Here is a 6,158-nt window from a genome sequence, read left to right on the forward strand (position 1 = left end):
GACTACTCCGGGCTCGGCCAACTTGTGAGTGGGCGTGGCTAGTCCCTGTGAGCCTGTCCATCATCCATCCCAAACGGTTGCTTGCTTTGGCAACGTGTCTGTCTCAGGGGCTGGGAGCAAAGCCCCTGCCTTCTGGCATTCACATGCATTTGAAGGACTTACATACACCTGAGAGTGCTTGGGCACCCTCTCCATCTCCCCCAACTCAACCGGCATCCAGTCGATTCCGATTCATAGCCCCCCTATGGGACTGGGTAGAATGGCCCTGGTAGGTTTCCAAGACCGGAACTCCAGACGGGAGTAAGCAAGCCTCCTCTTTCCCCGGTGGAGTGGCTGGTGGTTTCAAACCGCTGTCCTTGCAGTGAGGAGCCGGGTGCGTAACTCAACGGTGCCACCAGGCCCTCCCATCTCAGTAGATGTGAGTAATTCGTGGATGCACTAAGCAAACGGTGCTTGGCCCCTGTGGTAGGCTCTGGGGCTATAGAGGCCATGAAACTGAGCCCATCCTGGCCTTCGTGTACAGATACTAAGGATTTTAGTAGGTGTGGCCAGTATTGGAGCTACTTGAATAAATTATAAGGGGCCTCCATGATAAGTCACGTGAGTCCTAGTGAGAAGAATGTGTTGGCTCGGGCTGCTCATACATGGGTGGCTGTGAGGAGCTTGTAGGCGGGGACCCCTGAGTAGGTGTGTGGCTTCGACTGGAGGAAAACCTCTGAGTGAGTGATTGTGTTGTTTTTGTCGTTGTTAGGTGCCGATTCATCGCGACTGTACAGCCGATCAAAACAAATCACTGCCTGGTCCTGAACCCTTGTCACAGTGTTTGAACCCATTGTGGCGGCCACCGTGTCAAGCCTCCTTCTTGGGGGTCGTCATCATCTTCTTCTTATTATTTTTTATGGGGTGGGGGCTTTTATCAAACGTTTACCAAACCTGATGTCCTCCCTCGGGGACGGGACCCTCCTGGTAACATGTCCGAGGTCCATGAGACAAAGTCTCGTCATCCTTCCTTCTAAGGAGCATGCCCGCTGTGCTTTCTCCAAGACAGGTGGATTCTCTCTCCAGGCAGTGCCCGGGGACTCAGTATGCGTGAAGACTCAGTGTGCTTCACCAGCACCAGCTCGAAGGTCCATCCGTCCATCCGTCCATCCTCCTTATTCGCCGTCCAGTTGCCTTGAGCAAAGAGGGTCTGCAAAAAAAACAACAACCCACTGTTCACGCCAGGGTGGAGGCACCGGCCGACAGGCCTAGCAGCCAGAGGAACAGGTGTGGGCAGGAATGGAGGAGAAGGGGCAGGGTCTGGAATTCCCGGGTTGTGCGGAAGACCTCCGGAACCAGAACTGAAGAAAAGCCAGTAGCTCCGAAGAAAGAACGCGATCAGGTGGACCGAGGCCTGCTTGGGAGAAGAGCCCTGACACCCCACCCCACTCCCACCCATGGCCATCACCTGATTTGGGAGACAGGTGAAGCCGGGTCGTTGCAAAGCCTAGAGCTGTGTTCCGCCTGTGGGAGCGATGGACTTTGAATCCACCCCTGTGGCACACTTGGCTGGAGGGGGCCACCCCAGGCGGCAGTGCCAAGCAACACACATGGCCGACTCGGGAGCTGCCTGCTGGCATGTCCGGGGGCACACTACTCTGGGTGTGACGTTCCAAAGCGGTTGTTCTCCACCTGGGATTGAAACTGGAACCAGCTGGTTCCTGCTTCCTGTCCCCGCTGAGCCAAAGAACAGAGGGCCAGGATGGACCCGTCTCAGATGCCAGCACTCTGAGAAGGTGGTGGGTAAAGACCCTAAGAAATGACCTTAGCAGGTCACCTCAAGGTGACAGGTCTTACGGAGGAGAGAAGGGGGTGAAAATCACAGCGGGGCTGACGCCATCTTTTTTAGGTGTAGGGAGGAGGCCGAACTGCCTTCAATGTGCTTGAAGGTCTGGGTGTGTTTATCCTCCCTACTGACCACCGTCTCCACAATTCAGGTGTTCTCTGTACCTGTCAGGTACAGGTGGTGGCCTGGCTTCACGTTGTATCTGCGAGGATGCCTTCAAGGCTTTTGAAGAGCCAGCTGAACCGATCTGGTTGATTCCCGTTCCTCTGGGTGGATATTAAGAAAAGGTACGTTAGAGGGAATAGTTAGGAGGACGTCTTACAGACCCGTCCAGGGATGGCCAGACTTGGGACTCTACCCTGGGACTTTTTCTGTGGGTTTCCCTAGGAGGAGGGTGTGAGTGCCGCCCTCCCTGAGAAAACCCAGAAGCTCTGGGCAGGGCAAGGGAAGACAAGGCTCTACTTCCTAACGAGCCAAGGGCAAGACTTCCAGGGAATGGTCCCCAAAGAGGGAAATCATGAAGCATTCATCTCCCAGAGTAACTGATGAGCAACATCCACGAACGTCCAGTTCCCAACGCCATCAGCGGAATACTTTGGGTCGTGGTGGGGAAAAAGAAATCAGTATTGGGTATTGGGTAGACAGATCTCTCATGGGGGGCTGGGGAGAGAGCTGGGTGTCCATCTGACTTGTGAATTCAAAACGGTTTACGTTCATGCTGGGATCTGCCAGGGTCTGAGTTGAATTTCTTGCCCAAGGGTGTAAGATACATGCGATTGCTTGACCCCTGTTTTGCACCTCTCTTAGAGCCTTGAGGACACGCTGGGTTAGAATGTTGAGCCTTTTAAACGGCAAGGTCGGTGGTTCAAGCCCGTTGCTCCCAGAAATAGGAGGCTGGCTCTGCTCCCACGACGGCGACTTAGTCTGTTGTTTGAAGTCTGGAACGACCCCAGAGGGTGGAGTTGAACTGCCCCTGTGACTTTCTGAGACTGTAACTCTACATTAGTAGGAAACCTTGTTTTTCTCTCTAGGAGCAGCCCGTCGTTTCCAAGGGCTGTCCTTTCGGGTCACAGCCCCATAGCGTAACTGCTCCACCACATGGAAATCCTATGGGCCAGTTCTAGTCTGGCCTGTTGGGTTGCTGTGGCAGCAGGTTTGGGTTGTTGGTGGTGGTGTTTTAGCACCAGAATGTGGAGGGAGTGTCTCTTTCGCTTCCTGTCCCCTCTGACATCCAAGAAACAGGCACATGGAACCCGTCCCCAGGAAGTCACAAACCCCTGAGCGGAGCTTTTGAGAACTCACTTGCGTTGACAAATGAATTGCCTGTCACCGACCTATAAAACCTTGTAGACTGATTTCTCTCTGTTCCCCACATTGGTTCTGTGGCATCTGCGCCCCCCACCCACCCCACCCCCTCCCCACACACAGCCAGACTCACACTTCTGCCATCACCACACAGACATGTCCACCCTTGTCGGAAGTACGCGTGCGCTGGAGAAGTTTGTAGCTTTCAATGATCTTGGTGTCTCTTGTCAATTCCCACCTGGCCACATCGACTGGGTGCATTTTGTTTGACTGCATTCGTCCTCCGACCCCCCGAGGTGAGTTTGAAGGAACCCCACCCACCCCCACCCTTCAGGCCCATGGGTGGGAGCATACTCTCTCATCTCACAAGGACTGTCCTGTGGTGCTCGCTGTGGGTCTCCGGTGTGCCCCGTGCAATGCCCGTGTTTGTGATTTGCAAAGTAGCCCACTGTTCTTCCATGACGCCCAGGAGACCACGCTCCCTCCACCACTTCTCCTGCAAGTTTCCTCGGACCAGTCGAAGGGGTTCCTGGGATGGCAGTGCCAGCTGTTGATGAGATCTGTCCCCCCTGGAAGCTGCTTATCTGTGTGACTCAACACCCCGCTAACACAGCCCAGCCCCCACAGCGCTCGGCCAAGGAGCTGGCTGTAGTTGGCGGCTGATGGCGGGCGTCACTGGCCTTTGTAAACCCCCCGTTTCAAAAGCGAGTTCGATGTAAAAACCCTTCCGTGTTCTTTGTGGCTGATGCTGCTGATGTACAGCCGTGAACTTAGCCAATAAAGGTATGCCAACGACAAGAGGCCTGGTCTTGGATAGCCCGCAGGCGCCCATGTGGGGAACAGAGCTGGTGGCTGACGAGTTTGGGAGACCACTTCCTTATGGGCTACCTGAAGTTTTCCAGAGTTCTTTTTATTGATGATGATGATGATGATGATGATGTTGTCACGGAAGAATCCATGTCCTCTTCTGTTTTACTGCTCCTCCTTTTATAGCAGTGGTTCTCAACCTTCCTAATGCCACCTTTTCAGACAGCTCCTCATGTGGTGGGGACCCCCAACCATCAAATTATTTTTGTGGCTACTTCATCACTGCCCTTTTGCTACTGTTGTGAATCAGGCCACCTCTGCCAAAGGGTCGGTCGACCCCCCAAAGGGGTCTCGACCCACAGGTTGAGAACCGCTGTTTTATAGCCACTCAGATCATTGGTTAGCTCTGAGGGCTAAGGAATTCGACGGGCCTTTGAAAGCTGTGACCTTCCACACACGGTCTCTTTCTCTTTTAATTAACTTTATGGACTTTGATTTTTAAAGAAAAACATTCCGTGTAGTCTCCCAGCCCTTGTCATCAAATCAGAGCAGTCACAGTTAAAGCCCTTTAAATCCCCCATGAATAGCTTGGGTTTGGGTCCCCTCCCCCACTTCCTCCCTCCACAATTTTCTGTCCCTCCCCTTCCCTTGCCCTGGCCTGACCCCTGACCTCCTCATAGTCTTCCAAGGCGTATCCTTTAGGGTGAAAACTACTTTTCTTTTTCTTGATTGTTAATCCTGCATGGTTTTTAAAAGGAGTGCCCCCGGAGTGGCGGAGATGGCTAAGCAGACAACTACTAACTGAAAGGTATTAGGCTTGCCGTAAAGGTAAACTGAGGCCAGGCCAGAGAGGGGGAGAAGGAGAAGTTTATTCTGTGCTCCCCGTGTGAGATTCACGGGCTCCAGCTGCCTGGGAGGGAGGGGAGAGTAGAGAAAGAGAGACATGGACAGACAGACACAGCGCCCTGAGCTCCTGGACAAGGTTCAGGACCCCCAGCGTCCATCTGCGGTGGAGAGCAAGTTTTTAAGCTGGTCAGGAAGGTAAAGGGGAGGAGAGGTAGGAGCTGCAGCTGAAGGGGCTTAAGCCGGCTCCATCCGTGAAATCCCGAGGTAGAATGGTGTCTTGATCGTTCGATTCCGCCTTATACGGAGGAGATGGCTCATTGTCCGGGGACCCTTTTGACGTTAGCTGTGTTGGTCCGATAAGGGCAGGTCAGCCTGTTCCTAAAGCCCCCACCCGTGCCCGACCCAACAGAAGGTTGGCAGTTCAAACCCACCTAGAAGGGCCTCCGAAGTGAGACCTGGAGATCTGCTTCCGAAGGGCTACCAAGCGGATAATGATCCTGTGTAGCGTTTCCTAGACTGCAACTCTTCCTGGGAGCAAGCACGCCGTTTCTTCTTTCTCTCAGGGAGTGGCTGGTGGGATCAAAACGCCAATCTTGCCGTGAGTAGTACAACAGCTAAACCCCAGCACCACCAGAATGCCTTTCTTTGAAAAGCCCTCTGGGGCGTTTTGACTCAAACCCCTTTGGGGTCCCCAGGAATTGGAGTCAGCCGGCTTGTTTTATTTTAAATCCGTGCTCCGTTGCCAAAGAAGCCACAACCCACAGAGCTTTTTCCTATCCTGTGGGCTTCCCAGCGTCTGAGGCTGACTTAAGGGAAATCATTTACCTGGTATAGACACAACGGTGGCCGGCTCCAGGCTCTCGTGCAAAATTCTTCCCAGCATTAGCTCCTTCTGCCCCTAGGATAAGGAGCCCTGGTGGCACAGTGGTTAAGCACGTGGCTATCAACCAAAAGGTTGGCGGTTCAGCCCCATGAGAGATTCCATGAGTTAAAGAAGGGGCAATCCTCTTTTTGCATCAAGATTACAGTCAAGAAAACCCGTTAGGATCAGGTGACCAGACCTCCTGCTTTTGGTGGGACAGTCCCGATTTTTAACAATTTGTCCTGCGTTCCGCGGCGTTTTAAAAAAGTCCCGATTTTTGGAAACAATGCACAACAAGCTAGGGTATACGGTTTTCGGCTGCCATGCAGCTATTTCGCCAGGATATGAGTTTTATCAATGGTGTCCCGCTTTACCAATGTTAAAATCTGGTCACCTGACGTTAGGAGGAGTTGAGCTAGATCACAGGAGTCACTAAAAGTCAGAATTAAGCCCTCAACACCCATCACCACCACCACCACCACCACCATATACATATCCTCATCACATACCCTG

General features: G+C 53.2%; 1 protein-coding gene across 1 annotated transcript in view; it reads left to right on the plus strand.

Annotated features, from left to right (window-relative positions):
- PNMA8C (PNMA family member 8C) overlaps window positions 1-6,158 on the plus strand; it is a 9,999-nt gene that overhangs the window by 1,178 nt on the left and 2,663 nt on the right. The gene's annotated exons all lie outside the window — the stretch shown is intronic.

The sequence above is a fragment of the Echinops telfairi genome, unplaced genomic scaffold, assembly GCF_000313985.2.
Source record: "Echinops telfairi isolate 266 unplaced genomic scaffold, ASM31398v2 ScPeMD7_655;HRSCAF=1070, whole genome shotgun sequence".
Classification (NCBI taxonomy): domain Eukaryota; kingdom Metazoa; phylum Chordata; class Mammalia; order Afrosoricida; family Tenrecidae; genus Echinops; species Echinops telfairi.